Source organism: Mauremys mutica, chromosome 1 (assembly GCF_020497125.1).
Source record: "Mauremys mutica isolate MM-2020 ecotype Southern chromosome 1, ASM2049712v1, whole genome shotgun sequence".
Taxonomy (NCBI): Eukaryota; Metazoa; Chordata; order Testudines; family Geoemydidae; genus Mauremys; species Mauremys mutica.
The window spans coordinates 317,685,836-317,691,991 of record NC_059072.1 but is presented as its reverse complement, the minus strand read 5'-3'; the positions used below and the strand labels follow the sequence as shown (position 1 = coordinate 317,691,991).

At 42.1% G+C, this 6,156-nt stretch overlaps 1 long non-coding RNA gene across 1 annotated transcript in view; it reads right to left on the bottom strand.

The window, feature by feature from the left end:
• Positions 1–2,574: 2,574 nt before the first annotated feature.
• Positions 2,575–6,156, bottom strand: part of LOC123370286 — a 46,057-nt gene continuing 42,475 nt past the window's right edge. The window contains exon 3 of the long non-coding RNA XR_006579357.1: positions 2,575–2,674. This is a non-coding gene — a long non-coding RNA (uncharacterized LOC123370286). The remainder of the gene's footprint in view (positions 2,675–6,156) is intronic.

The following is a 6,156-nucleotide window of genomic DNA, read 5'->3' as shown; positions in this document are numbered from 1 at the left end:
AGGGGTTGGATGGGGCAGCGGGGGTCCAGGGACAGTCAGGGGACAGGGAGCGGAGGTGTGTGGCTGGGGCAGGGGTCCCAGAGGGGCCGTCAGGAAACAGGGGGGGTGGATGGGGCAGGAGTCCCAGGGGAGGCAGATGGGAGCGGGGCCACGACCCCCTCCCCTAACTGGCCCTCCATACAATTTACAAAACCCGATGTGGCCCTCAGGCCAAATAGTTTGCCTGCCCCTGCCCTACACTATTTAACATTTTTATCAATGACCTGGAAGAAAACAAAATCATCACTGACAAAGTTCGCAAGAGACTCAAAAATTGGAGAAGTTGTAAATAATGAAGAGAACAAGTCACTCAAATGAAGTGATCTGGATCACTTGATAAAATGGGCACAAACAAATAATGTGCATTTTAATATGGCTAAATAGAATTATATACATCTAGAAACAAGAACGTGGGCCATACTTATAGGACAGGGGACTCTATCTGGGAAAGCAGTGACTCTGAAAAAAGATTTGGAATCTTGGTCGATAATCTGGTGAACACATGTTCCCAGAGGAACACTGGGAATGTCTACACTGCAATAAGACCCCTGCCAGGTGACTTGGGCTCACGGTTCTTGGCCTAAAGGGCTGTTTAACTGTGGTGTAGACATTTGGGCCAGGGCTGGAGCCCAAACTCTAGGACCCTGTGAGGGGAGGAGTGTCTCAGATCTCAGGTTCCAGCCCTAACCTGAACACCTACACTGCATTTAAACAGCCCCTTAGCCTGAGCCCAAGTCAACATGGGTGTCTAATTGCAGTGTAGACATACCCTAAGTGGCCAAAAGGGCTAATGCAATCCTTGGATGCATAGCCAGGGGGATCTAAATAGGTTATTTTACTTCTATATTTTGCACTGGCACAACTTCTGCTGACATACTGCACTGAGCTGTGCAGTGCACAATTCAAGAAGGATCTTGATAAACTGGAGCAAGTTCAGAGAAAATCCACAAGAATGATTAAAGGATTAGAAAATATGCTTTAGAGTGATAGATGCAAGGAGCTCAATCTATTTAGCTTAACAAAGAGAATGTTAATGGATGAGTTGATTGCAGTCTGTAAGAACTTACATAGGGAACAAAGATTTAATAACGGGCTTTTCAATCTAGCAAAGAAAGGAATAACAGTCCAAGGCTAGAAGTTCAAGCTAAACTGGAGGAGAAATTAGGTGTAAGTTTTTAACAGTGAGAGTTATTAATCACTGGAACAACTTACCCAAGGTAGTGGTGGATTCTCCATCACTGACAATTTTTAAATCAGTATTGGATGCTTATCTAAAAGATGAGCCCTAGGAATTACTTTGGGAGAGTTTTGTGTTATATAGGAGGTCAGACTAGAGGATCGCAATTGTCCCTTCTGGCAGTGGAATCTATGAAATCCCTGCTAAGATGCCTTTCCTCTGAGGTGTTTATAGTAAGAATAAGCAACATAAATATTTACAATAGAGCTGGTTGACATTTTCCAAATGTCATTTTCAAAAACATTACAAATTTCAACACAAAATGATTTTTGTGAAAAATTTACACGTTTTCAACCTTCAAATTCACTGTTTCATAATAGTAGGTTATGCAAACTTCAAAGCAAATGGAGAGACAAAGAATCCAAATCCTTCTAAAGCTGTCCTCATGCCTAACTTAAAACTGTTACCAAAGGTTACATTTTCACTGCCCCAGAGCCTCACTATGCAGCAGTATGTAGCAATGCTGAGAGGTGCCCATTTAGAACCAAGCATCCAGAATCTAAATTGCAGCTCTGTTGCTATAGCACAGTTGATCAAATAAAAATTCTGTTCACACAGAAGAGCCAAAAACATTTTTGATTACAGCCTCAAGGGGTATTTCTTGGCTCAGATTTCTGGATGTTTTAAGCAATATACAGCTCTACAAGTCTTTAACAACATTTGAAATATCTTCTTATTTCGTATTATCTGAGGATATGTGGGATGGAGACTATTTGCCTTCCCTTCATAGCTAATTATCATTATTAAACCACAGGAATGAAGACATGTACATGAGAATTTATTATATCAAGGCTCTTCGCGTTAACATTATTTCCAGAAGAGCAAAGTATATTCACCTGCTTTAGTCCACTTTTTAATCTGTCTTCTCTTATAATTGTATTTACGTGCAAAGGTTTCATATTTTTTGTGTGTAATAATTTACTATTCATTACAGTAGTAATATAAAGGTTCTCATTGCCATATTATCTAGACACTTAAACAAATCCCTTCACTAGTCTAATTGTCTTAGCTTCAACTTCACTTCCTCACCTTTACCTGCCTCTGACCCTGCCTGCAGCTCAGCTGTCCTCTCTCCCTAAGCTCTTTGCTTTTGTTTCTTCCACCCTCATCTTCTCACTGCCTTCGTGTATGGAAACCCTGCCCCTTCCTACTCACTTACAGTGCCCTCATCACAGCATTATTTTAGCCCTTCACAGTCATTAATGGAGTTTGATTCTTACAACATCCCTGTGAGGTAGGGAAGGGCTAAACCCATTTTACATATAGGGAACCAAGGCCCAGAGTAGATTAAATGACTTACCCCAGGGCACTAAGGAAGCCTCTTTCTGAATCAGGAATTGAATCCAGATCCGCTCAATCAGAGCCAGCGCCCAATCCGTTGGACCATCATTCCCACATCTATGGGTGCCAAATGAACATCTCTTAATTCAGCAGTTTCCTTCTCAAAAACTCTACCAATGTTAATCCAGCAAGGGCTGCATGTTCACCAGAGCAGTAGGTGTAATTTCCAGCTTGGGTAGACATGCACAGTAGCTTTGACTGAGCTAACACACTAAAAACAGCAGCATAGCCACATTAGCTTGGGTGGCAGGATGGGTTAGCTGCCCAGCTACATACCTAGGGCCTTGGACAGGATTGTACACGGGGCAGGTATCCCCCGTTCCACTATCTGTGCTGCTGTGGCTAACTTGCTATTTTTAGTGTGCTAGTTCCATCCAAACTAGAAGTAAAAGTGGTGGGGTCTCCCAGGGAACCTGATGACAAAGGGGATTGAAAATGAACTATGGAGTCTTTCATCTCTAGCTCACTGGCTTCAGTCTATCCTATGCTGATGATTGCTATTGTTTTACCAACTAAGAGGAAGGGTAAACTCATGATTCAATTTCTGGGCCAGGGATCAGGAGGTGTAGGATCTATTCCTGGCTCTGCCACAGACCTTCTGTGTGATTTAAGGCCAAACACAGTTTCCCCATCTCTGAAATGAGAATACTACTTCCCTACCTCACAGGAGCATTATGCAGCTAATGTTAATGTTCAGGTTCAGATATTAAAGTGTTCAGCCTATAAGTATCTACATAAAATAAATAAGGGTAAAAGTTTCAAGGGTGTATAAGTGACTTAGGCACTGAGGACTTTCAATGAGATTAAGACTCCAAAGTCCCTGAGTTTCTTTCGAAAATGAGACTTAGGAGCCTAACTCATGTAGGCACTTTTGAAAATTTTACCCAAAATCTGATGGATTCTACAAGTGCATTGGTTACATCAGTCCAATGCTTGGAGGACAGGAACCCCACCATCCAGTTGGCACCCCTGAGGGCAGTCTCAGTAGAGAGGCCAAAGACTGAATGAGCAGAGATGGCACTACTCCTGCAGGTAGCCCCTTGAACATTAGGTTTGGGAGGTCACCCTGGAGAAACTTGACCTACTGCTGGACTTGTGCTGTAGCTGAAGAGAGGACTTTATTCACCTAGGCTTTTAGCCTATCTCCTTTCATCAGCACAACATTTAAATTCAATCAAGCTGAGATACCCCCCTCTGCCCCATGTGATATTTTAAATCTTCTTCATTTTCCTACTGAGTGATAAACCAGTGCACTTGGTCACTGCCCACTCTGAAAATGTGCTTGTTTGTCTGCTACCCCGCCCTTCCACCAGCGGTGTGCCTATCTTACACGCCCATTGCATCTTATCATAAGTCTACAGTGTGAGCTCTCTGGGCTGGAAACCGCCTTATTACTTGTGTGTATAGGGCCCAGCAAAGTGGGGCCCTGATCCTTGATTGGGACCCTTAGGTGCTCTACTGTAATATATATAATAAAAACTAGTAATCTGGGACCCCCGATCACTGCTCTAATAACCCATTACAAGCTATATGAAAGCTAGAATACACTCTGGCTCCTAACTCAGTTTAATTCTAAGATAAACATACTCTTCTCCTGGCTGCCAAAAGCATACAGAATAAAAACTTATATGCAAGGAACAATGCCAGTAGCATAATTAAACTTCAGAAGCATCTCAGTGGCAACCTCCAGGGCGAGACTCAAGAACTTTTCCTTCCCTACAGATGTTTTGTGGTGTTTATACAACGTTGTTGGGTGTTGGGTTACATAGAGGTTAAAGGTTTCCCCTCTCTTCATGGCAGTTCAGACATTTTATTTAAAGGACAAAACCTGACTGCCTAGTAAGAATGACATTTAAATTATTTCCTATAGAGCCCTTAACAGCAGACTAGCAGCACTATTTAGTTACATCGTGCTAAGAAAAAGTCAGCATGATTAATTCATTATTGTTATTTGTATTATGGTGGTGCCCAGGAGCCCAAGTCACACACCAGGACCCCACTGGGCTAGGTGCTGTACAACCCCAGAACAAACGGATGGTCCCTGCCCCAAAGAGCTTTCAATGTAAGTAGAAGACAAGAAACAGGCAGATACAGACAGAGACTGGCATGTAGAGCCAAGTGTAAAACACACCTGTTCACTCTGGCTTTCCCCTAATAGTATCCTCATTCACGTACATTAATTCATTAAACATGCCCTGGTCCTGCCTCTGGGGGACAGCAAGGAAGAACGAGAGAATGCACATCTTTTAAGTAATAGGTTATCATAAACAGATAGTTAAGGGTTAAGGTCTCTTTTACCTGTAAAGGGTTAACAAGCTCAGTAACCTGACGAACACCTGACCAGAGGACCAATCAAGGGACAAGATAATTTCAAATCTCTGTGGAGGGAAGTTTTTGTCTGTGTTCTTTGTTTGGGTTGTTGTTCTCTCTTTGGCTCTAAGAGAGGCCAGACATATCTCCAAGTTTTTCTGAAGTATTTTCTACTATCCAGTATAGAAAGGTGGATTAGTCTTATAATTAATTTCTGCATTTGCAATTGTGTGTTTGCTGGAGAAATATCTTATTTCTGTTTGCTGTTACTTTGATTATTCTGAGAAAGGGGGGGAGAAGTCTCTCCAGTTTTATAAGTTAGACCCTGTAATTTTTTCCATCCTGGTGTTACAGAGATAGAGTAATTTCTTTCTTTCTTTTAATAAAATCCTTTTTTTAGAACCTGATTGATTTCTTCCCTTGTTTGGATTCTCAGGGGAAGGGAGGGGGGAAAGTGAATCCCTCTTTGTTTTGATTCAAGAAGTTTGAATCAAGGTATCTCTCCCAACGACTAGGGGAGTGGGAGGAAGGTGGGGGAATGGTTTTTTTCCCTTTGTGTTAAAATTCAAGGAATTTGGATCTGTGTTCCCCAGGGAAAGTTTTGAGGGAACAGAGTGTGTGCCAGACACTAAAACCTGGCTGGTGGCAGCTTTACCAGATCTAAACTAGGATTTAAGTTTAGAGGAGCCCATGCAGGTCCCCATCTTGTGAACGCTAAAGTTCAGAGTGGGGAATAAACCTATGACATAGGTGTTCAGATACTAAGCTATTGCGGACCATTTCAGTGCCTGCCTGCCTGGATTGAGAAAGAAAGAGAAGTACTAGTGTGTGACGCTGGCCAAGGCTGTAGGCAAACTAGCTCACCTGTATGTTATTTTGTTCAAAATAGGTATTAGTCTTACAAGAGTTTATTTAGCGTTTAGACTCTATGAAATGCTTGTAAGTTGCTGCATGCATTAATCTCGTTTGTAATGCCTATATCCATGCTATAAGGAAAGATGTAAGTTTTGCTTTATAACTTTGAAAATGTTTGCTCTAAGTTTGTAAACCCAGGCACGGAAATCGTCCCACCACCACCCAGGCAGGAGTCCTATCAAGATTAAATGGGCCATTAAGGAACATCACAATACAAAGGATTGGTGAATGGCACACCTTGGAAGTGATACATGCAAGGAAGCTTGTCTCGTGGACTGAAAGGCCAAATGTAATAGATAAAACAGGGTCAAAAT